General features: G+C 34.9%; 1 protein-coding gene across 6 annotated transcripts in view; it reads right to left on the reverse strand.

The window, feature by feature from the left end:
- Positions 1-26,460, reverse strand: part of BMPR1B (bone morphogenetic protein receptor type 1B) — a 399,701-nt gene that overhangs the window by 278,249 nt on the left and 94,992 nt on the right. The window contains exon 1 of one of the 6 annotated variants that reach the window (XM_082728084.1): positions 17,304-17,324. The exons of the other annotated variants lie outside the window; for them this stretch is intronic. The gene's annotated coding sequence lies outside the window, so the exon portion shown is untranslated. Of the gene's footprint in view, positions 1-17,303; positions 17,325-26,460 lie in introns of those variants that run through there. 6 annotated transcript variants of the gene reach the window in all.

Consider the following 26,460-nt stretch of genomic DNA (forward strand, 5'->3'; position numbering starts at 1 on the left):
GAAGAATAGATTTAATATAATTTCTAAGGATCCTAAAATTTTCAGAATGTAAGTGAACACTGGATTCAACGTGAAGTCACCAGCTGCAAGAGCCAGCCTGTCCTTTGACGCTTTAAAGCCGGGCACTGACTTTCTCTAGCTGTGAAAGTCTTAGATGGTATCTTCTTCCAATAGAAGGCTGTTTGCAGACACTAAAAATCTGTCATTTAGTGTAGCCACCTTCATGCATTAGCTAGATCTTCTGGATGACTTGTTGCAGCTTCTACATCAGCACTTGCTACCTTACCCTGTACTTGGATGTTATGGAGATGATTCCTTTCCTTAAACCACAGGAACCAGCCTCTGCTAGCTTCAAACTTCTAATCAGCTTCCTCCCTCTTCCAGTCTTCCAAGAATTGAAGGAAGTTAGGATGTTGCCATGAATCAGGCCTTAGTTTTTAAAGGAATATTGGGGCTGGTTTGATCTTCTACCCAGACTACTAAAACTTTCTCCATATCAGCAATAAGGCTGTTTTGCTTTCTATTCCTGTGTTCACTGAAGTAGTAATTTTAAATTCCTTCAAGCACCTTACCTTTGCGTTCTCAACTTGACTAACCGTGATGCAAGAGGTTTAGTTTTCAACCTATCTTGGCCTTTGACATGGTTTCCTCACCAAACTTAATCATTTCTAGCTTTTGATTTAAACTGAGAGATGTGTGATTCTTCACTTGAACACTTAGAAGCCTTTGTAGGGTTATTAGTTCACCTAACTTGTATATTGCTGTGTCTCAGAGAATAGGAAGGCCCAAGGAGAGGGATAGAGATAGGAAATGACTGATGGAAGGAACAGAGAGAACACACGCAACATTTAGAGATTAAGTTCACTATCTTATATGAAGTCATTATCTTATTTGGGTGTAGCTCGTGACACCTCAATACAATCACAATAGTAACAACAATGATTGCCAAACATCACCATGGCAAATAGTGAAAAAGTTGGAAATATTGAGTGAATTACCAATATGTGACCCAGACACAAAGCAAATGCTGTTGGGAAAATGCCACTGATTGACTTGTTCCACAAAGGGTTGCCACAAACCTTCAATTTGCAAAAATGTGGTATCTCAAAATACAGTAAAACAAGATATGCCTATATAGAGATAACCATGATTTAAAAAGTAGTCTCTGAAATTTTGCCAGTTATTGAATGAGAACTCATCATAGGTACGCAGAGTTGATCTGTTTTAAAGGACTTTCCTTCTAGGAAAATTCTATTTTTGAGTAAATGATAAATACACATACTTCAACAACAACTGGAATGTTTTTTTAAAAAAAGTTTAAAAATACTAACAAAATTAGAGGATTTTTTTTGTTATTGTCTTGCCATTTCATATAAGAAGTTCAATAAAAAATTATTTTGATGGTGTGATAATCATTTCTCTTAGATACTGGGTAAAAACACAAATAAAAAATCTGTAGTTACTTAAATTCTAATTTAATCTAGGAAATACAAATAATGCATATGGTTGGTATAACTGAAGCACTTTCAATATACAAAGTATTTTTTAACAGACCAAACTTTGTATTAAAAATGAATTTTTCATCAGCTAGTTAAGTCTTATTCACACCCACACACTGATTTATGACACTGAAATACACATCAAGTTATGGTTAGACAAAATATTTTCCTTAGATACTATTCTAATTCTGTAACATAAATTTAAAAAAGAGATCTTGTAGATCAACAAAGAAATACTTAAAATTAGGAAAATGAAAATCAAATTCAAATATTAAACCAAATGTCTTCCATTGATGCTTTCCATTACTATCTTACCCATTTCAGGATGACACTTGTATGCTCTGTTCTATCAGATATGTAGGAATGATGAAAAGCATGGGATCTGTAGTCATATGACCAGTCCAAGGCCAGTTTACCATGTACTTGCTGACCTAACTCAGAGAGGTAGCAATCTCACTACACTTTAGTCTCACCATCTACAGACCAAGGTACTAGAACTGATTACTTCCTAAGATGCTTATGAAAAATGAATGACAAAATGGGCCCTAAAATAAAGTACATATTCCATCTAATAACTATTAATACCATCTAAGTACTCATCTTTTTGCTTTCTGAATATGAATACTAGAAGAATAAGAAAATTCTTTAGACCTGAACATACAATGGGAAACCTCTATATATTTTTTTTAATATAATTTTTTATTTTTTATAAACATATATTTTTATCCCCAGGGATACAGGTCTGTGAATCACCAGGTTTACACACTTCACAGCACTCACCAAAACACATACCCTCCCCAATGTCAAACTATGGAAAGAACCTAGATGTCCATCAACAGATGAATGGATCAAGAAGATGTGGTATATATACACAAGGGAAACCTCTATATTTTAATAAATCCATTAAAAAAGATAGCAACTGACTATAAAAATATTTGATAGTTGAAACATTATTAATCTTAATTTCAAAAGAATCTCATACAAATTAATTAAGCTAAAACTACAATAGATAAATGTGCAAACATGTGGGGGTACATCAGTTGTGTCTGACTCTTAGTATCAGATATCTCAAAGTTGTGAGACTGAGCCCCACATTGGGCTGGGCATGGATCCTATTTAAGTTCTCTCTCTCCCTCTACCATCCTCCTCTCCCTCTCACTCTCTTTAAAATAAAAATAAAAATAAAAAATAAATTCAAAAAATTTTTAAATATACAAACCTATGAATAGAAAACTCACAAAAGATGAAATACAAGTATCTAAAAAATACATTGGAAGTAAAAAACAGAGTAGAATCTCAGAAAGAATCAAAGAATAGTATATTAAAACAATGAAACAAAAATTTCCCTCTATCTAATTGGCAAATATTTTCATAATCCTAATACTCTGTGAAATCAGTCCCCTCACACATTTCATTTAAAACAAATATAAATCATATAGCTTTCTGGGAAAATATTGTGCAATATGTTCCAAAAGCCCTAAAAAGAAAAAAAGTTCCCATTTCTTGATCTAGTTATTTTTCTGTCAGAAATATTTTCTAGAGATAGAAAACCTGAAACAATACAACAGAAAGATTACAGAGGCATTAAAATGGTGTTTTAAAAGACCATTCAGCAATAAAGGCAATATGATTCCAACTGAAATACAGAAAGGGGCAGGGAGAATAAAAAAATGCTACCATCAAGATGGTAGAATTCTTTTTAACTTCTGCTAACTCTACAATAAGCACATATTGTTTTCATTAACAAAATATCATTTTAATTATCCTACTAAACACTAAATTCTCAGAAAATATAGGAAATTCAATATATCAGATAGTTGATATCTTGGGAAATACATCCACATTTCAGTTTCTATTTTCCTTGGTCTCACTGTTTTATGAATGTACTGAAAACTTCAATGTATAGGCTAAACCACTCTCGCTGTTCAGGCAAATCTCTACAGAGTCAAACACAGTTAGCAGCCTTCCATACTGTGGGGTGGGATCTAGATTAATCCTTTATTTTATTTCTAGGGCAAGAAGCCTATAGGCACCCTCTCTGCTGGCAGAACTATGAGGACTTAGTCCACAGGCTGTGGTTCTTCCTGCTTTTCTAATTTATTCTGGTTCATTGACTAGCAGGAAATTCCAACCCTGAAGCCGGTCCATCTGACTAGTTCTCTGATCTCATCCCAAGTCCTGGTAAAATACCCCTCTTCCTTTGGGATTGAAATCTGAATCCGTCAACAACTGTGAGCACAAATAAAAAAATGTTGAAACCTTTTCCAAACGCCTCACTCTAAGACCACAGATTTCTGATGCCCTGCCCAGGCCTCTGATAACTATCCTTTGAAAAGATACAGCCACCAAATCAAGACCTGATTTCTGACTTCCTTCCCCACCATCTCTCTCTATGAGGACAATCCCATGACTCAAATAGCCAAGTCAATGTAGGTTATGAAGTACAGGGGCAATTATATATGATTTTAGACTTTACCATAATGAAAATTTCACCTTAAAACACTTAGCTCAGGGGAAAACCTTAAGTTGTATCGATACCCCAAGAAACAAGTGATAATAATACTTGCAACTGTATTATTTCAACCTCTTACTTAAAAATATCTTATCTTTCAAAATGATAATTTTGAAGCAATTAATGGAATCATATACATATGAAATAAGGAACTTTGTGAAAACTTAACTATGGTACTGAGTAATGATTTAATGAATTAAATCTGCCTTCAGCTCAGGTGATGATTCTGGGGTCCTGGGATGAAGCCCCACATCGGGCTCCCTGCTTAGCGGGAAGCCTACTTCTCCCTCTCCCACTCGCCCTATTTGTATTCCCTTTCTTGCTGTCTCTCTCTCTCTCTGTCAAATAAATAAATAAAATCTTGGGGGAAAAAAAGTATTTAAAATGTTGATAAAATCAAACTCATTAAGAAGTATAACTTTTATTCCATCAACTCATTTGTTATTAAAAAATAGTAAGAATAATACAGTACATCTTTCCATGGTTATTATGAACCAGTTCATCCTGCAACATTCATACAGAACAATCAACTCTTTTTGATCTAATGTTTCCTTATTTCCCTTTTATGGAAAATAAACTGGCTCAATGTCACTATGGTACCTGGTGAAAAATCTTTATCCTCTTTCCAAGTTGCATTAAGATATCACTTACTCTCTAACTACAAAGAACAAATGAAGCACTTCTCTATACTGACTTATAAATTGTCTGACATCCAGATCCTTAAGAGTTGTTAATTCACATTTAACTGTTCTTTTTCTTCAACTAATATTTTGTCTCACATCAGAGAGGTGTTTAGGTGTCTTTGGTGAGAGGTCTGAAAGCTTTTGGAGGCTTCTTTCCTCCCTGGACTGGGTCTATCAATCAGTTAGTCTACAAGATAGATGATTACCTTTGCTTACAGGAAGAGCAGAAAGAAGATACCTCTGGGAGAGTATAATTTTATAAAAAACTACTAGCAACCTTGACCCTTTAAATAGAAGTATACTATAAAACACTCTTAAAAATGACAAAGCCCTTACATCCAGGGTTTCAGATCCCTTTGGCCTCCTATATTCTCCACTCAGAAGACTTTCTGGACCGACATTTCCTGCCTCTATAACCGGTTATGTTGTGAAAATGAACTTCATTCCTCCAAGAAGTATTTTATTCATGTTCCTAAATATTTCACTTTCAAAGAAATATGCAGTGATTTCCCCTCATGGAATTTGCCATTAATCTTGTAACATTGAGCGAATATGCTAGGAAATATGAAGTTACGATGCAAATATTTCCTAGAACAATTTATTTTATTTTACTTTATTTTTAAGGATTTTACTTCTTTTTCCAGGAGAAGGAGAGCGAGCACTAGCGGGGAAGCAGCAGGCAGAGGGAGAAGCTGTCTCCCTACTGAGCAAGGATCCTGATGATGAACTTTATCCCAAGACTCTGGGATCATGACCTGAGCTGAAGGCAGATGCTTAACTGACTAAGCTACCATGCAGGCATCCCTCCAGAGCAATTTTTTAAAAGAAGACAAAGAAATATGATCAAGCACTCATCAAAAGTGAAAATTATATTCTCCTACTGAATATTATCTTTACCTTTCATTGTAACAATTTAAAGCTTTACAAACATGAATAGAACTGTAGGCACTGAATTGAAGGAGAGTCATCACATTGATATTCCCAAGAAATAAATTTTATATATTTGCTTTTGACTGAAAAGGTTACCAAGAATTGTGAGATATTTATGAAATACAAAATTTTACATAAAGGCATTTGGCCACCGTGTGGATTTATAGCTAGAGCTGCAAGTTGATGTGTGATAACCAAGGGTCTCCTACAGAATATTTTTTGTTCAAATAGTGTTATATGTCTTCAGTATAGTATAGCACTAAAGATCATGGGTGGCAATTTAATCCCAGTTCTACCATTTACTAGCCATATAATCTTGGACAGCTTTCTTAACATTCCAGTACTCAGTTTTATCATCTATGAAGTGGAAATATTAACAAAGGAGTCCTCAAAGAATTACTGTAAAGCATCAGTGGATGTATAGGAAGCATGTGTAATGCGGCCTGAGCACTGTAGCACACTGTAGAGTAGGAACAAACTGGTTAGAAAAGAATTTCCAAGCAAACAGTCACCAAGGTCTATGTCAATCTATTCAGGGTTGAGCCTCTGAAGTCCACATCACCTGTTTAACATTTATCCTTTCAAATGAGTGAAGCCAACTAGAACTATCAGCCCAAAAGTATAATGGACTGGATTTGCTGGAAAACAGCATAATTTTGTAATCTAGTTTTTATTAACCTGAAAAATGTTATCATGATGATATCAGCAATATTTGGGGAAAGGTTATTAGCAAATGTGTAAATGCTTAATGAAAAGACTAAGTGTGTAAGCCAATATTTCAAATGAAAGGCACAAGGTACTTTCTCATTACATAACAAACCAAATCCACTTTGTCATGTTGATTTATACCAGTTTCCTTATCTTATATGTTTTTACTGATAGTTAAAGGAACAATTGTACATTCCATTCATTGTATAAAATATATTATCTTTCTGTTGACTTCAGCCTACCACAAAGTCAGAATGTCAAAAAGTAAAAATGATCCCTAACAAACATCCCAAACTCTAATAATTGCTATGACCTTACTTTTATCAATGAAGCATGAAATGACCTTCCCTTGATTTCACATCTAAGAAAGAGTTGAATTCCACCCTGTCAACAAAGGGGGGAGAACTGAGTCGCTCTTTGTTTTAATCTACTGGCTTGAGAAAAGTGAGAAAAGTGTGAGTGATCCTTTACCAATTCAAATGCAGAGCCAATGATAATACATAACAAAATGGGGGGGGGGGGACATATTTGTACTATAGCATCTCAAAACCCTAACTCTGGAGTTCTTAGCTTAGAAGCATGAGAAAATACAGTGCTCTATAGAACAGAATTACAGAGAGCATATGAAGTTCGTTCTGACAGAAGCAAATACTAACTCTAAGTAGTCTTGTAGTTTGGGGATATTTTTTAAAGCAAAAATTTTACTTAAACAAAAGGATAGCCACAATATTTCAGAGTAAATAATAAACTAAATTTTAACTTCTAATATTTTCCTAACCAATTTTTTTTCCTAAAAAACAGAAAGGAAACTAATCAGGGGGCACACTTGGGTGGCTCAGTGGGTTAAGCCTCTGCCTTAGGCTCAGGTCACGATCTCAGGGTCCTGGAATGGAGTCCCTCATCGGGCTCTCTGCTCAGCGGGGAGCCTGCTTCCCCCTCTCTCTCTGCCTGCTGCTCTGCCTACTTGTGTTCTCTCTCTCTGTCAAATAAATAAATAAAAACTTAAAAAAAAAAAGAAAACTAATCAGGTTTCCATAGCCCTTTGTGAGCATTTATGTCATCAGTAAACTACTGTAGTAAAATCTGTATAAACTACAATTAGATCTTAATTAAATATGAAATATGTTTTTTCAGCTAAAGCATATAAACAAGAGAGACATAGAACAAGAAAGATGACCAGAGCCAAAATGCCTGCATGGTTAAATAAGGTCAAAAATAGATAACAATATTTTCCACTCTAATATTATCAGATTAAGTAGGCAAACAAATTAATATATAAATTAAGTTGACAAAGTGACTTGACTGCCAGATTTAGTGTAATAAGATTCCCATAATCCCAAAGCAAAATAAAACCCATTTCATATAGAAACATCACATAATTTTATTAGAATATGACTATATTTAAGCAAAAATCAAGAGAGACCTTTATTTGGATTCACAAAATAGAATATTTTATGGTCTGAAAACAAAATTATATGAAATGATGATGGCAAATATAAAATTAGTTGACTTACTTTTTACAACCCGATGTTTTAAAGTTATTGCAATCTCAAAAGCATTCAAATTACACACAAAAAGCATTAACAGGGAAGCCTGAATTCACCTCCTCCCATGGACACGCTGAACCTATAGCTATATAGGGAAAAATTCCCCTGAAAAATACCTGAAAACTAGCTGAACAGCTCCTTCACAACAAATAGAAAGGTCACCCCGCCTCTCATCAAAATCCTGAATACCAGCACAGCAACCCATGATTGGGAAGGATCTCATATATCCAGAGTTTCTCCCTGAGAAACAAGTGGTTTGGACTCCACATCAGGTACCCCAAATTGAGACATGGGACTGCACTGGAGATATCAGCCTCCAGAATGTCTCTCTCTGTGAACCAAGAGTTACAACCAGAAGGCTGTAGTGAACTGAGCTCTTAAAGGGCACACACAAAGACTCACTTGCCCTGGGGCCCAGCATAAGGGCAGCAATTTGAAAGTAATCTAGACTATATGTGAAGAACATTCATTTGCTCATCTTAAAGCAGCACGAGGCAGAGGGGAAGAGGCCTCCCAAGAGGCCTCTCTATGAAGAGGTCTCCTCTCCATAAAGACGGAAGCACTGGTGGGTACCATTTTTGCTTTTTCCCTCTACCTTGTTAGTGCTGGGGGAGGCAGATGTGGTCCCTGCACTCTTCTAATGCCCTGCTAAAGCCAGCAGGTATATTTCAACCTAGTGTTCTTCCTCTGCCTTGCTAAAAGCCAGCAGGCACACACAGCCCATATGGGGGACCCTCCTTGATTACACCACTTTAGTGCCTAGAAGTGCTTGTATTTCTGTATTTCCTGGCAATAAGTGCATACCTACCAATAATCATACATAAATGTTATTAAATGTAAATGGACTAAATTCTTCAATCAAAAAACAGTGGCTGAATAGAGTTAAAAAAAAAAAAAGGCCTATCTATATGCTGCCTGTAAGAGACTAACTTCAGGGGTAAGGACACACACAGATTAAAAGTGAAGCAACTAAAAAATAATGCTTCATGCAAATGGAAACCAAAAGAGAGCTGGGGTAGCTCACTTTAGACAAAATAGACTTTAAAACAAAGACTGTAATGAAAGACAAAGAAGGGCCTTACTTAATGATAAAGGAGCTAATTCCACAAGAGAATAAAACATTTGTAAATATTTATGCATCCAACATAGTAGCACCATAATACATAAAGCAAATATTAACACACCTAAAGGAAGAAACTGACAGCCATACAATAGTAAGGGAGTTAATACCCACTTAACTCATTGAATAAAACCTCCAGACAGAAAATAATAAAGAAACATTGGCCTTAAAGGACACAATAGAGCAGATGAACTTAATACATACAGAACATTCCAACCAAAAGCAACAGAATACACATTCTTCTCAAGTGCACATGGATTATTCTCCAAGATAGATCTTATGTTAGCCCACACAACAAGTCTTAATAAATTTAAGAAGACTGAAACTATATCAAGTATCTTTTTCAACCAGTGCTGAGAAACTAGAAATCAATTACAAGAAGAAAAATGAAAAATCAAAAATATATGATTAAACAACATACTACTGAACAACCAAAGAGTTAACAAAGAAATCAAAGGAGAAATTAAAAAAAAATCTTGAGACAGATGAAAACAGAAATACAATATCTTAAAATATATAGAAGACAGCAAAAACAGTTCTGAGAGTTGACAGCAATACAAACTCATATCAAGAAACGAACATCTGAATCTAACTTTCCACCTAAGGAACTAGAAAAATACCAAATAAGCCAAAAGCTAGAAGGAAGGGAACAACAAAGACTGGAGTAGAACTAAATGGAATAGAGACAAGTAAGGAGACTTAATCAGTAATCAAAAACCTTGCAATGTCTCAATATACAGATGTCCAGGACCAGACAATTCACTGATGAATTCTACCAAACATTCAAAGAAAATTTAAAACCTATCCTTCTCAAACTCTTTCCAAAAAAGGAAGAGGAGGGACTGCTTCCAGACTCATGCCATAAGACTAGCATTACCCTAGCACCAAAACAAGACAAGGACACCACACACACATACACACACACACACAAACACACACACACACACACACACAGAGCCAATACATCTGTTAAACATAGATGCAAGGAATTCCTAATAAAATATTGGCAAACCAAATGCAACAATACATTAAAAAGGTCCAACAATACACAGTGCTCTAGTGGGATTCATTCCAGGGATACAAGGATGTTTCAACATCTGCAAATCTATCACTACATTAACCATAAGTACTATATTAAGTGATACACTACATTTACAAAGGATAAAAATCACACGATCATGTCAATGAATACAGAAAAAGCACTGACAAAATCCAACATCCATTTACAATAAAACTCTCATCAAAGTGGGTATAGAGGGTACATATCTCAACATAAGTTATATAACAAGCCTAATGCTAGTATTAGTGAAAAGCTATAAGTTTTTTCTCTAAGATCAGAAACAAGACAAGGATGCCCACTCTCACCACTATTATTCAATATAGTACTGGAAATCCTAGCCAAGGTAATTAGGCAAGAAAATAAATAAAATGTATCAAAATTGAAAAGGGAGAAGTAAACTTATCACTGTTTGTAAGCAGCATGGTTTTATATATAGAAAACCCTAAAGACTCCATTAAAAATGGAATATAAATTGGTACAGCCATTATGCAAAATAATTTGAGGTTCTTCAAAAATTAAAGATAGAACTATCATATGATCCAGCAAATTTCACTCTTGGGTATATATGCAAAGAAAACAAAAACCACTAATTAGAAAAGATATATATGGGCCCCTATGTTTCCCATTGCGTTATCTACAATAGCCAAGATAGGGAATAAACCTAAGTGTTCATCTATGGATAAATGGATAAAGAAAATATAACATATATTATACAATACATATGTGCATGTATATATGTATACACACATGTGAGTATACATATGTGTATATATGTATATACATATGTATGTATATATATATATTTTTTCACACAGTGAAATACTACTCAGCCTTAAAAAAATAATGAAATCTTGCCATTTGCTGCAACATGGATAGACCTTGAGAATATTATGCTAAGTGAAATAAGACAGAGAAGTCAAAGACCATTGATTTCACTTATGTGTAGTACTAAACAAAACAAACAAAACTCACTGATACAAATAGAATGGCAGTTGCCAGCTGAAAGGGCTATTGGGGGATAGATGAAACAAGTGAAAAGGTACAAATATCCAGGTATAAAATAAGGCAATCATGGGGATGTAAGATAAAGCATGGTGACTCTAGTCAATAATATCGTAGTATAGGGGCGCCTGAGTGGCTCAGTTGGTTAAAGCCACTGCCTTTGGCTCAGGTCATGATCTTCAGGGTGCTGGGATCAAGCCCCACATCGGGCTCTCTGCTCAGTGGGGAGCCTGCTTCCCCCTCTCTCTCTGCCTGCCTCTCTGCCTATTTGTGATCTCTGTTTGTCAAATAAATAAATAAAATCTTAAAAAATAATAATATCGTAGTGTATTTTTTTAAGTTGCCAAGAAAGTAAATCAAAGAAGTCCTCATCACAAGAAAAAAAATATTTATTTTGTATGGCAATGGATGGTAACAGATTTTTTTTTTTAAAGATTTTATTTATTTACTTGACAGAGAGAAATTACAAGTACATTGAGAGGCAGGCAGAGAGAGAGAGAGAGAAGGAAGCAGGCTCCCTGCTGAGCAGAGAGCCCGATGCGGGATTCGATCCCAGGACCCTGAGATCATGACCTGAGCCGAAGGCAGCAGCCTAACCCACTGAGCCACCCAGGCGCCCGGATGGTAACAGATTTATTGTGATCATTTCACAGTGTATACAAATATCAAATCACCATGCTGTACATCTGAAGCTAATATAATGCAATATATCAGTTATAGTTCCATTAAAAAATGTTAGGAAGAAATCTGAACACTTCTATACAATAATGGTAGGAATATAAAATGGTACAGCAACTATAAGAAACAGTATGGTATTTCCTCAAAAAATTAAAAATACAATTACCATATGATCCAACAATCCCACATTTGAGTATATATCCAAAAGAATTGAAAGCAGGATCCCAAAGTAGTATCTGCACATCCATGTTCACAGCAGCATTTTTCACGATAGCCATGAAAGCAACCCACACATCCACAGCCAAATAAAGGGATAAACCAAATGCAGTATGTACCTATAAAGGAGTATTTTTTCAACTTTAAAAAAGAAGGAAATGCTGTCATGTGCTACAATATGGATGAACCTTGAAGATATACAAGGTGACATAAGCCAGCCACAAAAAGATAAATCCTGGGACACCTGGGTGGCTCAGTCAGTTAAGCCTTTGCCTTCAGCTCAGGTCATGATCTCTGTGTCCTGGGATCAAGGTCCCTCCCATCCCCACACACACCCAGGTCAGGTTCCCTGTTCAACAGAGAGCCTGCTTCTCCCTCTCCCTGTGCCCCTCCCCTGCTCCTCTGCACTCTCTCTCTAATAAATTCTTTTAAAAAAGACAAATCCTATATAATTCCACTTATATGAGGTAACTAAAGTAGTCAAACTCATAAACTCAAATAGTGGTTGCCAGTTGCTGGATGAGGTGGAGAAGAGAATTGTTAAATAAGCACAGTATCAGCTGTGCAAGATGACAAAGTTATGACAATCTGCTCCACAACAATGTAAATATACTCAACACGACTAAGCTGTACACTTAAAAATGGTTACAATGATAAATTTTATGTTGTGTTTTCTATCACAATTTTTTAAGGCAACAAGGCATAAGCAAGTAAGTGACATACATGAAGTTATGAAGTCAGAATTCATAGTCTTGAAGTATGGACAAGATTCAGAAATGAAGAAGGGAGGAAAGTCCAGGTAGAAGACCCAACCTATTCAAAGGTATTTGGAGGAGAATAGCAAAAATTCAGGTGAAAAGGCAAATAAGAGTAGTGTGGCCCCTATGAAACTAGAAAAGTAGAATGAGGATCGTTTGGGAAGGTAGTCATACTCAGAAAAATAAAGCTGGCCAGACAGAGCAGAAGTAAGAGAATGTCATCAGGAAAACTTACAAGATTATTCAATGCTGACCAAAGAAGTCTGGGTTACAGCAAATAAAACTCGATAGACTATTTCTAGACACAATGTAGGCACATGTGAGATGGGAACCCATAGGCAACCACATCAGCTGAGTTTCCCATAAATGAAGACATATCCTAGAAAACCTTTCAAAGCCAGTATGGACTTACATTACCTTCCAACTCTATCAAAGTAAAATTTTCCTCACTACAAATTCTTTAGAAAGAGGAATTATCTCTTATACCCTTCATCCAAAATTGTTTTATGCTCACAGAAGGTATATGTAAGTAATTGCAATGAATGATCATCATTTATTGCTGAATGTTTACATGAGGCTATGCTAAATACTTGAAACTATCAATAAAATATAAATCCTAAATATAACAAAAAGCAGTAGATTCATAAAATCATACTAATCATATCATATATCATACTAATCATATAATCATATAATCATACTAATTATGAAAGACAAAGGAGACATTTCTATTATTTCCCACCTGAAAGGGTTAATAATTTCACATACTTCTACCTTAAATAGAAAAATAGAATTTCAAAATGTATATTTCAAATTCTTGTCATCATTACTAAATAGGTGATATTGATAGGGACTTTTCATACTATAAAAAATAATTTTGAAAATATTATACTTTTAGAAGATATTTAATGACAGTTTAATCTTGAAGGGTTTGTCTACAAATACTTACAGTTAGCTTTACTTAAGTTACCATTTTTGAATTCTCAAACCATAATCTAGAGTTTTGCCTTCAAAGCTACTAGAGGTTAAAAGATTTTTTTAAATGCCCTTGTGAGGTCACAGAGGCTGCCAAGAGGCCAGTAAGGGAAAGCAGACCTCACTGCCTGAATGTCAATTATCCAGCCCCTGGGCACTCGCTCAAAGAATGCCACAGCTTAAAATCATTATAAAGATAGCATTAAGACAATTAAACAAATTACTTGGAATCAAGAGTACTTAAAATCTATCCCTAACCTGAATAAAAGGTACCAGAGGACAACTTCAGAAATTGAGGGAAATTACAGAAAAGTGTTACAACATGAGTAAGTACTCATTGGTTTTCTTCTTGCAATTTAAAGTTTTTCAAGCATTCCAGAATCAAACCTTGGGTTATTTCAGCAATGCATACAAGCTAAAGAAAGCCTTCAAGTATTTTAGTTAAACCCAACACTCAAAACAGCTTGTGTATATAATAAACTAAGTTGTTTAAAAATTGTTGACTAATCAGTATCCTTACTGAACCAATCAATCCTTTTTTATATGTGTTTACTTTATATGATTCTTTAAAACAGTGGAGTGTTAAAGGTCCTTTCTCCAGCATGAAATTATAAGTGAGTATATAATAAATTACTAAACCCTAAAGTCCAGAAAATCCTAAAAAGGAGATTCTGAGGTAAAGCTATTAAATTATTTTTCAGAACAAAAATAATCCATAGACTACAGAGAGACAGAGGGGAAAACATCACAGATTCTCTTCCCTTTTAGAAGGATATATATTTGTGCGTGTGTGTGTGTATGGATATTTATATGACGTGTATATATATATGAATATTTATATGAAATATACATACACACTTCATAAATCAAACAGGACATTGACAAAATATTAATATTTTTGAAGGTAAAATATTTATATATAAAATTATGAAGTAAATGTCAATCCTTAAAATAGCAGAAAGAATTAACAGTTCCAAGTTCCAAATATATCCATATTTTACTATATCAAAAATAACAACTTTACAAAGGTATACACACTAGCTTATTTAATCTTCACAATAAGCACACAGTATTTAACATAGAACACAATGCAGAGCAGAGACGAGCCAAGTCTTCAAGTCAAAAAGTCCCTGGGTATGAAGGCCAGCTTGGTATTTACTGGCTGTATTTAATTTCTCCAAGCCTTGGTATCCTCACTTGTTAATGGGGATAATAGTTAAACAAGGTAAGTTACATGCAGCACATGACACAATACCCCTGTCTCTGTCTCTGTCTGTCTCTCTCTCTCTCTCTCTCTCTCTCTCTCTCACACACACACACACACACACAAGCATCACTGTTTACAGGTACATGTCCTTATAAACTACAGAGTCTACTTGAAAAAGGTGGCTATTCATCTCCTCGTGTAACGCTATTGCCACTGTCCATAACTGCTCTTCGTCTACCACAAGATACCTTCCTTCCGCTGCTGACATGTGACATCCCAAACCGAGTCAAGTTAACCTTCTTTGTATCATCTCAGTTTTAGAGAAAAATCTCCCAGAGTCTGGCCAGAATCCAAAGCAAGATTTTCAGTTTGCTGGAGCAATTATCAACTTACTGTGCTAAGAGAGGATAATTTTTGCCCAAAGAATATCAAATGCAAAGATAATGCAAAAGTCTCATTGTAACAGAAATGTTTAAACTTACTCTCACATACTCCAGAACGTTTAATTAACTGATGAAACGTTATATCATTTCTTTTTCTTCCCAATTCTCTATTCTCTAAGGTATAACAAAACAAACCAAAGGACTGAGAAGAGGGGAAAAAAAAAAAAAAGCTAAGGATGATATTAACCCAAAACATGCACAGAACTTAAAGCTGACAGTTTCTATTAAAATAGTAATTCCATAATCATCATAAAGCAAATAGCATAACCAAGTAAAGAAGTTCTCTATCACAAGTGTAAAACTGTAGTTTTTTTGTTTGGTTGAAACATTTCAAAAAATCTTGGCTGGAAATAGAGAAAAAGGCAAGTCAATACACTGAGAGCTCCATCAACAAGACGCTATGCAGACTCGGTGATTAAGAACTAGTGTGTGACTATGATGGCCCCTGAGAGCCAAAAACCGATTCTTCGAGACTGCATTCCAAATTCAGTGGAAGAAAATCACAAAAACAAGCCCAAATACGGCACTAAGTTCACCCTGCAGGAAGAGTGAAATGAATTTTTATCCAAAGGCTTAAAAGAAAAATTTAGTTAAGACTGGTCATAGTTTATAAAAATAGAATATTAAAAGGCTGCTAAGGACAACAGGATAAATTTCTTTTCTTTAAAATCTAAATTTCTCTGCAGCTTCTATAAGAAATTAACTTTTTAAACACACAGTGCATATTTTCAACCCTATTATCCATAAGGCTTGTTAAATATCACTTGAAAGCACTACTGAAAATTTGTTCGATCTTGAAGATATGAGTTGTGTTTTACACAAATATTGACCAGAACTCAAAGAAGAAAAAGATGCCACTGTTCGTTACTACCATTCATTCAGCTTTGCATCTTCAGAAAAAATAAAGGTCAAGCATATATAAAACATGACCTGTTTTATAAAAACTAAACTTTTAAAAGAAATGATTAATTCATATCAAGAAAAATAACAAATTAAAATGTTTCCAGCTTTTGGGAAAAGTTTTTGTACTTAGAAACACAGCCACATCTTATTTTATAATGAATAAAAGTTGAGTCAAAATAAAACAGGCCTTTTGAACCCACACAATATAGATGGAATGCACCTCTAATTTCAGTCAAATCTAAAAGAAGTGGAAAAATAGATGCTACCTGGTTAAAGCACAGCCCAGATGCAAAGTTGAACACCGAAGATACATGCTATCTGAATAGCATAAATTTAGACAAAGTAGTTCAGATTAAAGAGCTGGAAATATATACTTAAAAGTCTACATTTGATCATTTAAGAAAGGCCTCAAAGAAAAAAGGAAAGGGTACTTCAACATGTGATCTGGAAGAAATTTTAGCATCACAGGAAAAGTCTGACTTTCTTCTGGTGCTTAGTTATATAAAGGAAAAAAGGTTTGAAGAAAAAGAAGTGTAAAATTGTTTTCATACAATATATGAATAATGAATCTAAACTTTTAAAGAAAAGCTATGGGGGATTTATCTTTTACATTATGGAAAAAAATAAAATGAAACTCAGAAATGATCATTCCAACTTGTGTGTGTGTGTGTAAGATAGTAAGAAATTAACTTAGACAAATCATGGCTTTTTAAATTAAGAGGTTTCAGAGAAATTTGAGATACCATCTCTGTATCTGTCCTCATGGTGCTCTAACATTTAACTTTTAAATAATTACTCCGTGGAGACTCCTACCACTATGTAAATAAGCAGTGCTAACATGAAATTAGAAATTGCAGAAGAAATTAACATGCAGCATTCAATCCATCATATCCAGGCTACCAAACTGGGAATCCTTAGGGTGAAATATTTGTCTAAATTATAAAGTCACTAGTTGAACATAAATACCTATCTTACTTTCCAATACTTTTGATTGATAATAAGTCAGATACATTCTCATAAATTGAAACATTATTTCAATTCATGTTCCAGGAATATTTTTACCCTGCTTCTTTTCATGGCAGTAAGCATTGGTGTTTTTGTCTTCCTTCTGGCTAGAATGGCCTTTGTCTCAGATACAACTGCTGGAGTCATGCAGATCCTTCAACCCTGAAAACAAAGGATACTTCTTGGTCCCTTCAAAGGAAATGCGATCCTGTTAGATCATGATACTGTTAAATTATGATTCTGAGTGCAGCTAACACTAATCTTCAAAAATACAATAATTCTATCCAAGCCATAAACATGTCTTGAGCAATGTGTTGATCACTTTTTGAAGTTAATGAGAAATTCTGTTTTCTGAAATGTTCACAAACAAGTATTTCCAATTGGCTCCAAACAAACAAAAAAATTTCATGCATCAGAAGACCAAAAAATTTTAAGTCAAAAAAAAATGTTTTTAAAGAGAAGAAAAAAAAAGAATAACAAAACACAGATACCCAAAGACTGAGAGGCAGGCAGGGAAACTAAAATAAAACTATTCTAGGTGAAAACTGAGATGGTATTTAATGAGGATCATACTATGTAGGAATAAAGAGAAGATGAAGACTCAAGATTAAGATCCTACAGGCAGGAAGAATTAGAGATTTGATCCTAGATTTCTGCTTTTGGCATTAGTGTATCTGGTATCTTGTATAGGGATGTCACTCACAGGTAATAAATAACACAAAAGGACTAAATTTTATGGGACTGATAATGAGTTCAAAATTAGGCATGTTGAGTTTGAGGTATAATGGAATATAAAAGAAAGACTGAAACATTTTAATGAGGGTCAAGACTTAAGTTGAGAGACCTGCTCTACATATTGAATCATGCCTGTGAATGGGGTGTCTAACCAAAGAGTAAATCATGCTGGAAAGATAAAGTGGTTTCTCAGAACCTCTGAAAACACACATTTACAAGGCATATGGAAAAACAAGTAAGAGAACCTAGAGAAGGGGGAGCCATATAAATAAATAGGATGAGAAAACATTAGTGAAAAGTGTTATTTTCATTGGATACAAGGAAGATGCCAGAGTCTGAAACAAGTGTCCAGGGGAATTTGGCAAATCAGTGGTCATTTAGTGATTTGGCGAAAGCAATTCCAGCTTCAGACAGTGAAATAAACAATGAATGGGTGGTCAGGAACACACACAGGTTTGTTCCAGAAGGAGAGTTAGAGCAGCAGTCAGAGGCTGACAGTGGCTCAAAGAAGGGTTTTGCTAAGGGAAAAGAGTTTACAAAGAAAGGAGTTAGCAGAGAAATAGGAAAGGGGAGAGTGAAAGGAGACAGAAAATGACTGAACATGACTATCATTTCAGTGTGGAGAGGAAGCTTATCTCAGGAGGGAAGCAGTATGAATATATGGGGTGTATATATGGGTATTCCAGCTGTATGCTGGTCCAAGGCAGAAAACCACTGGAGAGCTCTCACGACATGTATTCTCTCAGTCAGAGAACAGAAATGGTCAGCCTCTGAAAAGCTACAGGGACATGCGGACGTGGAGCGCATGAGTAGATGAATGGTGACATAATCCTTCTTAGGAATGGGAGCAGAAGTGGACTGTGGACAAACAGTGCTCTGAAATTCAATGAAGAAGATGAAGCTTCCATTTCAGAGATACTGGACTTCATCTTGAAGGCAATGGGAACCATTGGAAGATTTTTAAAAAATGGCATGAGCAGATTTGTATTTGAACTATATGCCACATGTTTATACACGTTTTAATAAATTAAAATTTGGGGCACCTGGGTGGCTCAGTGAAGTTGAGGCCTCTGCCTTCGGCCCAGGTCATGGTCCCGGGGTCCTGGGATCGAGCCCCGCATCGGGCGCTCTGCTCAGCGGGGAACCTGCTTCCTCCTCTCTCTCTGCCTGTCACTCTGCCTGCTTGTGATCTCTGTCTGTCAGATAAATAAATTAAAAATCTTAAAAAAAAATAAATTTTAAAATTTACATTTTCTTGAACTGATCTAGAATATACTCACAAAACCTGCAAACTCTCGAAATTCCATATTGCATGGAAGTGTACCATTTGTAAATTATAAAACAAACCTCGATATACCACTAAACTATTAAAAACATTTTCTTATATAAATGTAAAACTATTAAAAACATTTTCTTATATAAATGTAAAAATACATAAATAGAAAAAGGCAATAAGTTGATTTCTTGAATGCTGACCTTATTTTCAATCTTAAGTATGATCTAAACTAAAAGGCAAATCAGACATGTATGACTTCTTGTGATAGTTAAGCTCTGTCCTAATATTTCTAAAACATAAAAAAGAGCACCTTGAGCTTGTACCCCTTTTGTCAAATGTGATGATAATAAAAGTTCCTAATCCACCGTGAAGAAATTCTAAGAGGAGCCCCCGGATGACTCAGTCGGTTAAGCATCCAACTCTTGATTTTGGCTCAGGTCATGATCTCAGCATTGTGAGACAGCCCCATTCAGTTTCCACACAAGGTGGGGAGCCTGCTTAATAGTCTCCCTCTTCCTCTCCCTCTGCCCCTCCCCGTCCCAATTTAAAAATTTTTTTTAAATTTTAAATAAAAAAATTCTAAGAAATTACCTGCTTAGACGCAATTTAAGTCCTTTAGATGTCTTTGACTCTTATTAAAGGATCCATTTCTAAAGAAATACAAAACAGAGGTGCCTGAGTGGCTTAGGTTGTTAAGCATCTAACTTTTGATTTCAGCTCAGATCATGGTCTCAGGGTCATGAGATTGAGCCCCACATTGGGCTCCACATGGGGCATGGAGCCTGCCTAAGATTCTTTCTCTCCCTCTGCCCTTCCTCACACTCACTCTCAAAAAGAGAGAGAGAGAGAAAAGAAATATAAAACAAAACTACATGGCTTAGAAATATTAGCTAATAAGCAATTCTTTCCAATGGGATTCATGTAACCATAATTCCCAAAATGATTTTTCAGTCCTATTATTTCTATTCCTCCCCATATCTCAAATCTTCTAAATGGTACCTCAATGTTAATTTTTTTAAGTAATTGGGAGTATCTCTTAATTCTGATTTTTATCCCAACATCTTCGCACTTCCCATTGCTTATTGTCCACCTGCCATAAGGAGCTGCAAAATGGGAGAGGCTGAAATCCATTCAGAAAGCCTTCTGAAAACTGGATTGAAGCAATTACAACAGTGGACTACTCGAGCCACAGTCAACTATTTCTTTGCTGTATTGCTACTGTAGCACATATTCTTTGAATTCTGCCCACTAAAAATGTTAATAACTGAAGACATAATCTGACCTTCTCTTTGTTTTGTAAATACCAATAAGATATTGACTAAAATCTACAATAATAAAAGCAATAATTTATACAATTCATCATGTATATTTGAATCCAACTTCCATAACCATTAACCTCATTTCCATGTGCTAATTGCCCATTTACTGACTCTCATTCTGCCTGACAACCACACATTACTGTGTAGTCATTTAATGAAATATAATTTCCAATGGGCAAGTACGAAATAACTACCAATATTAGAAGATGTTGTATGATTATTTAGGTATGGTTTCAGGAATACACCATAGAGCAACTCTGAAATGCGTAAATGAATGAAAAATGTATCTGCCTCTTTCGCTTGTATAATTAACAGTATTTCTGAAATAAGTTTGAGTCTGGTTCTCATCATAAATGATTCAAGTAAATAAAACACAGCCACATTGTCTCCTAGAACTTGAGAAAAATTATATCATAAAATGTTTATCCACAAGAAAAGTCCATGCTAAAATATATTATGTCAAAATGAAACATTAAAGGAAAATACACAACCTAAATTAGAAACCAAATAGCAACTGCAAAATAAATACTGAGTACTACTGTTTTCTTTACCTTTCACTCTAAATAACCTGAAGATCTTAGAATTTTAGCAGAAAGGAAAATCCGAATCCTGCTATTCACCATTTCATATTGCCAAGAACAGTATGATTCACTGTCCCACTTGATTTCTTGGGGTGACCACCACCAAACAATATTCTCCAGAGTCAGATAGAGACTGGTAAATTGTCTAGAAGCACCATTTCTATTGACCACAAAGCTCTCTACACTAAAATATTCCATTAAAAAAAGTGTCCAAATTTACAAATTTCCAGTTTATTTGCACCACCCTCTCCCATAATCACTGCACCATACTACCTACAACTCAAACTGGAAGTGAAAAATGTACACAAACATGTGAAGAAATAAAGAACAGAATGAAATGAAATGGAATGGGATCTGTGAAACTGGACTGTTAGGTATATCTAGTCCAAGAACTTGTCGAATGGATCAGCAGCAGAAATGCCTAGAACCATGGACCCTAGGTCTGCCAAACTCGTTGGTTTAAACTATTATAATACTGAACTTATAACCTCAATGCTTAATAGGAAGAAAAGCATACTTCTATGAAAACTGAAAAAAAAAAAGAAGAAAAGAAAATCTCTATGTAGCCACTTCTTAAAGAAACAAACAAAAAAAAGGAATATGCTTAGCTACAGAGACCGACAGATACAAAGAATTCAATTAATCGACTGAATACTTTTACCTCAATTTTGAAATTTTCTTGATGGATATTAAAGTAAACCTATTATGTGAACCTGCTATTTAAGACCTAAGAATTAAAAAAATAAGTAAGAAAGGGCCCTTGTTTTCATGAGTTGCCCCGAGATTATGTATATCTCATTCTATAACATCTGATAACTATTTTGGAAATAATATTTGCTCATCATCTTAATTTCTGGATCTCTAAATGTTTCTAAATACATAATTAATTCTCTTCAAGTTTGTACAATATATCAGCTAATTCTCAGACCTTATTTCATTTCACCCCCACACAAAAGAGAGCAAAAATTTTCCCTTTGTGAAAAAAATCTGGACACAAAATAAAGTAAGAGCCTCGTTAATTAATTCTTCCCATCTTTAATTGTCCCTTCATCAGAAGTACTTCCCCCTAGGTTAAGAAGTGTTAGGGACTCATTTGTGAAAGGAGAATGGGAGCAAAAAAATGTGCTTCTCTTATTCCAATTAGGAAGTTTAACCAGGGAGGCGGAATTTCAAATAAAAAACCAAGCTCTAATTAGTTACAGATGAAAATCCTGAAAACCACCCTGATCACAATGCAAATCATTCACTGAGCTCCTGGAGACCCAGGAAGAGAAGGATTTTTCATGATAAAATGGAAATGATTTACTTTTGAAATCCCAACCACAACACACTTTATTTATTTATATACAATTAAGTAATTTGCTCAAAGACTGGGCCAAAATAACTGAAAAATGTTTTGTTATTTTCACAGGTTTCTCAAGTATTAGTATTGAGTTATTACTGCATATTAACTCTTAAAAAAATAAAAGAACTCGTCACTGAACCCAGTTTTAAGGTTCATCATCATTATGCCACCTGGTTTGAGATTTGGCTGCAAAACTGCCACACTACACTGATCAAAGTGTTCACCAAATCAAGAATGCAGGAGTTGACCATCTGAGGATTCCAGTACTTTATACCTTTGAACATTCTAAAAATAAATGTGTGCAAGTTATTCTGAAAATGTGACTTACCTACCAAATTAATATGGGAGTGCCCTTATCAACACTACAGTACATAAAATAAGAGTGGTTTATGGACTCTTCAGTATAAAAGCATCCCTCATGGGAGGTATTAATGTTGTGTTCTGTGGTCCTCAGTTTAAATCGCAAAATGAACTTGAATAATTGAGAAAATTAAAAAAAAAAAAAAAAGATGAACCAGGACATGCATTTCTTTCAGCTTCACAATTTACAGTGAATACTACCCATTCGAACAACTTGAAGCCTCTTAATGCTTACTTCTCACACCTCCCAGTGTAACTGGCTCTAGACAGTCTGATGGGGGCACAATTCAAATTCTTCAAAAAGGCCATGATCTAAATCACTTCCAGATTTGCCTCTGTTAGTCTAAAACTCTTGCATTAATAAAATAATATGATTATTGCAATAGCAAACTATGTGGACATGCTTATCTACTAACATAGCTGCAAAAAGAAAGGGAGTCATCTCTACAAGAAAAACAACGAAGAGAAATCGAGCAATAACATGAACAAAAATTTTTCTGGACTTAATCTCATCTGTGAATAATTAGAAGAATTTAAGTTGATTTGGAAGAGGTGGAGGAAAGACTCTGAGGAGATAGGATTACAGTGTCTTTCACTTTGATGTATTAAAAATGAAGGAAATGAGGAAGAAGAAGGATTAGACACACATACACGTGTGTGCACACAAACAGGCTCATACACAGGCACACTGTCAACCATCACAGCAACTAACCACCCTGTCCTATATTTCATATGGTTGGGGTTAATAACGACTAAGGTAAGGGTTGCATTTAATTCTTTGATTAAAACAAAATAAAGGAACGAAAAACAACCATTTCACTCTATTTTGATTCAGGATAATTCTTAATTTTTTGGTCTACTGGAACTCATTCACGATTAAGGAGAACAAATTCTGTGTCTGATTAAATATTTGGTCAAAAGATCTCCTTACATACTTAAAAATAAGTGTTTACTACGGTGAGGGCTGTGAACTGTGTAAAACTGATGAATCACAGACCTGTACCCCTGAAACAAATAATACATTATATGTTAATTAAAAATTATTTGAAAGTGTCCAATCTAACACTCTGTAACAGCAAATAATCGTGACATGAATTCCATCAGAATGATTCTATTTTATGCCCTCTTATGATTAATTTTATAGCGAGAGTTCTTCAAATTTCTTTTTAAATACATTTGTTGTATACTCTTATTTTAAAAAGTATTGCATTCTTACTGAAGAAATTCCTGTGAAAGAAAAATTGAGGAGTTCCATAAAAGTACAAAACAATTCTGCCATTCAGAGATAATTTTAAATTATTTGTTTAATTAACATGTTGTTTCCCAAACTGGTATTTAAGTAACATTCTTGTGGAATATGTTAATATAAACTTAATATCTGTTCCACCAAAAACAATGGTCTGTGGTATTTAAAATGGTATAAAAAGGTTTAAGCAAAGTGAGCAGAGGTCTGCTGAAGATTTCTCAGAGTCTATAAGGTACTAAGATTTATTACAACTTAATTCATAATAAATGACTTGGGAAGCAAGTCATCACAAACTTGGGGAGCAAGCATCTTCCCAAATTTATTTCCCACTAAACACATCTTCCTTGTTCATCAATTAGCTTCCAGCTTGGGAAACACTGAAAGTACATTATACTGGAAGGACAATTCCATAATGCTGAATAGTTTCAAAACCATGACTTTGGGGGTATAAATTATCACCACATTTAAGTGTCTCACAGTTTACTACAATTTTTCCAGTTTGTTAGCCTTATATATTAATCTTACCATATATGCATGACTATAACCTTTAGATATAAAGTGCTAGGCTTTTTAATAAAATGTTATCAAACTGTTTAAATGACTATACATTTCAAACAGCACTTTTTCACTGAGCTTGTATCAAAAGGGCATTTTACTTGATTAATATTTGTTAATTTGATTAGCCTAAAATGAAAACTCATTTTTATTTTCATTTCTTTGCAAAATAAGTCCGATATTTTTTTTCAGATTTTTATTGCTCATTTGTATTTATCTTTCCTAGACTGTACTTCAATTCTCTCTCCCCATAATTATTATCTTTTATCTCACTGTTTTTACTTCCTGATGTTTCTCTGAAACCTAAGTTCCTCAAGTTTGTTCTTCCGACTATTGATTCAGTTTTTCAAAACGTTAATTCTTCCTTCTTGCCTCCTTTAAGTCTTGAATTCCACTTTCATGGTTTTACTCTTTTCTGAAGTCATCCCCCTTTATAGAAACATGAGTTAGTTTTTCCCTTGCGGCTCTTTGCTGCAGGCTCACATATACTCCACCTTCTACCTGATGCTATATTAAACTGTTTTCTAAATGTTCTTCTGGCTTTTCTTTTCTTTTCTTTTCTTTTTTATCTCTTAAAGATAAAAAATTTGAATTTTATTCCAAAATGAAGAACTTTTATAAACATATATTTTTATCCCCAGGGGTACAGGTCTGTGAATCACCAGGTTTACACACTTCACAGCCCACACCAAAGCACATACCCTCCCCAATGTCCATAATCCCACCCACCTTCTCCCAACCCCCCTCCCCCCAGCAACCCTCAGTTTGTTTTGTGAGATTAAGAGTCACTTATGGTTTGTCTCCCTCCCAATCCCATCTTGTTTCATTGATTCTTCTGGCTTTTCTAAGAACTCTCCAAAATGCGCTTTTCTCTTGCATCTTCAGAATGACAAGCCCTTACCCTGAAGTGTACGGTATCAGTTAGTAAGTCCAAAGTTGTTCAGTTTGACAGTGTCCACCATCCAACAGAAGGCTTGGCCTGGCTCACCAGGTTCTTGAATGGCTATAGAAATCCTTTTCAGTGCCCTAACAGCAATGTAGATAGACACAAAGAGTTAAAAGTCGAATTCTCGTGGCCATCAGGCATTAACTTAAAGCTTGCCTTCTGGATGCCGAAAGACCCTTGTCTTCACATACTGATGGTCTGAGAAAGAACCGCCTGAAGTCTAAAATGCCTACCATTCAGTTCTCCATTTCCATTTTGAGCTTTCTACCTCGGGAGACATCTTCCTTTTAGGATGTAGTGGTCTATAGCTCCAACTATCCTCATCTTTAATGTCCTTGCTGTTTTCTATGTTCTTCAAGCTGCTGGAGAGACAGAAAAACTGAAAGAGTAGAGGCATAAGTGATGGTGATACTATAGCTCCCCCAGAAAAACAACACCCCTTACATAAGATGGAGAGCTGCCCCTTTTCCTCAGTGTTTCAAGATCATGGGTGTCTGAGCAAGCAGATGATGTTACAAAAGAAGAAAATTACATTTCCAACTTTATACTGAGTTGTTTCATCAGATAATCCTATTTTTCCTAATCTAGTTCCTTGTAGATGGAAGAAATGTATCAAAATTTCTAGCAATGGAGTATCAGTCTCTTTTTCCCCAATACTGTGAGTGTGTTTCCAGGTCTTCATTATTCTCTTAGCAGAAAATTGGAGGAGGCTGTCAGCAATTGCAACCACATGCTATTTTTAATGAGAAGCCTCTTAAAATTTTAAATATAAGTTAGAATCTGTTGATTTCACTGTCAATTACAAGAACTCATTTGATCCATTAATATAACTTTACTTTTAAAAAATTTAT

Source organism: Mustela nivalis (assembly GCF_964662115.1).
Source record: "Mustela nivalis genome assembly, chromosome: 4".
Taxonomy (NCBI): domain Eukaryota; kingdom Metazoa; phylum Chordata; class Mammalia; order Carnivora; family Mustelidae; genus Mustela; species Mustela nivalis.